Raw genomic sequence first — 2,420 nt, 5'->3', positions numbered from 1 at the left:
TGTAGTCCCAGCTGTCCTGGAACTCACTATGTGGACCAGGCTGGCCTTGAATTCCCCAGTGCTGGGATTAAAGGCATGTGCCACCACACCTGGCTATTTACATACTTTATAAATCCTTGTTAACATTTCTTTACATTTCTTAAAAATAGCTGGGCGTGGTGGTGCACGCTTTTAATCCCAGCACTTGGGAGGCAGAGGCAGGCGGTCTACATAGTGAGTTCCAGGACAGCTGGGGCTACAGGGAGACCCTGTCTCAAAAAGACAAAAAAAGAAAAAAGAAATTGAGTGGCTGGAGAGATGGCTTAGCAGTTAAGAACACTGTTGTTTTTTGGTCTTTTTGAGACAGGGTCTCCCTATAGCCCCAGCTGTCCTGGAACTCACTATGTAGACCAGGCTGGCCTTGAACTAACAGCGATCCGCCTGCCTCTGCCTCCTGAGTGCTGGGACTAAAGGAGTGCACTACCACACCTGGTGAATATGGACTTCTTAATTAGTAACAAGAAGAAAATATGCTTTTTGGGAGGGGGTCTTTTTTGAGATAGGGTCTCCTTGTAGCTTTCCAGGGAATCCAACAGCCTCTTCTGTCCTCCTTGGGCATTGCACGACACAGATGCACTTAACCTACATGCAGGTAATACACACATACAAATAAATACACACATACAAATAAATATTTTTTAAAAAATGAAATTGAGGCTTGGAGGGCTTAGTTATAAAACAAGTTGAAGGGCCGAAGGACTTAATCTTACACAACTGCTTCTACTAGCTCTGAGTTCAGCCTAGACACCCTTGGCAAGAAAGGTCACCATACTCATAAATACTAATAAATGAGCTTCCTTTACAATTAAACTACAACCAGGGCTTTAACCTGTAAATTGCTGCTACCTGAAACAAATCAAAAGATTAGGGCTGGGCATGTAGCTCAGCAATAGAGAATTTGCCTACATGTGCAAGACCCTGGGTTTGATCCTTGGCACTAAAAAAAAGGAACAAACTCTCATTGTATGTATAGTTGTCCCTCCATATATATTTGTGGGTCCCACATCCAGGCATTCAACCAAACCACAAATAGAAAATATTTAGGAAAATATTGTGCATGTACTGAACATACACTCCGCCTGCCTTTGCCTCCCAAAGTACTGGGATTAAAGGCGTGTGCCACCACGCCTGGCCTGAAAATACACATTTTTTAACTTGGAAAAAACTTGACAAGTAGCATGGTTCTGTTTATCTTGATTAGTGGAATACTTTGTTGCACTGTTCCAGAGGTGCAGAGTCATTTTAGGCTCAAAATAGATTGAAAACATAAATCTCCAAGTCAAATTTAACAGACAGACTTGGCTATTAGAGATTTATAGGTGAAAATATCAGTTTTGAAATTAATCTTGCCTACTGGCCACTTTCACTAGGTTTGCTCCATGGATCTGAGCAATCTGTTCTTTCCAGATGATCTATTGGGAATATGAGGAGCCTAGGTAAGGGTAAGGGTAGAACTGTGTCTATTGTCAGATTATTCTGTACCTGTTTGCAGTGCCTTTCCGAGACCCCCTGGGAATGGGGTGCTAGCGTGTGTGGCATTTCAGAGCCTTAGCTACCTAGAGGGACCAAGTATCATTTAGATGGCTTTTGTTTACATTCTTAGAGTATATGTTGACTTTAATTCCCTTCTCCTTATATAGGGAACTCACAGAGATCTGAGTATGGGAATAAAGGTACTTGCCACCAGAACTGACTTTTTTCTTTTTTGAGACAGGGTTTCACTCTGTACCCAGGCTGACCTCAAACTCAGGGCAGTCCTCCTGCCTCAGCCTGCTGAGTGCTGGGATTATGTGTCAGTCACCATGTCTAGCTTGGGTCAGTCTTGATAGGTGGGAAGATGAATCTTAGTTATTCTGGGTTAAGAGATGCCAGCTGGCTAATTAGCAGGGCTGGAATATTGAGAATCATGGACCAGACAAGTAGTATAGAGCTGTGCTTGAGCAGGAGGAACACAGCAGAGGATGGATGTCTATTTAAATAAAGCTGCTCTCATAATATCTGTTGTAAGGGACCGCAGACCTTACGTTTACATCTTGGTCTTAAGCCTTTCCCCCCCCAAAAAGAAGAGAAAAAAGAAGTTTTGTTATTTCTGTTCTTCCTGGCTTCAGGAAACTTAATTATAAATGTGCATTCCCTCTGCAATCCTACCTCTCTAGGAACTCATCATTGTAACACCAGAGCAGAGGCTTTGGAAATAGGGAGAAGGGTTTTCTGTTCGGAACTAAGTGCCTTAGAAGATACTCTGTTTTGCTGGGTATGTTGGCACATGCCTTTAATCCTAGCACTTGGAAGGCAGAGGCAGGCAGATCTCTGTGAGTTCAAGGCCAGCCTGGTCTACATAGTGAGTTCCAGGACAGCTGGGGCTACAGGGAGACCCTGTC

Source organism: Nannospalax galili, unplaced genomic scaffold (assembly GCF_000622305.1).
Source record: "Nannospalax galili isolate Female #2095 unplaced genomic scaffold, S.galili_v1.0 scaffold752, whole genome shotgun sequence".
Lineage (NCBI taxonomy): Eukaryota > Metazoa > Chordata > Mammalia > Rodentia > Spalacidae > Nannospalax > Nannospalax galili.
This window is presented reverse-complemented; position numbering follows the sequence as displayed.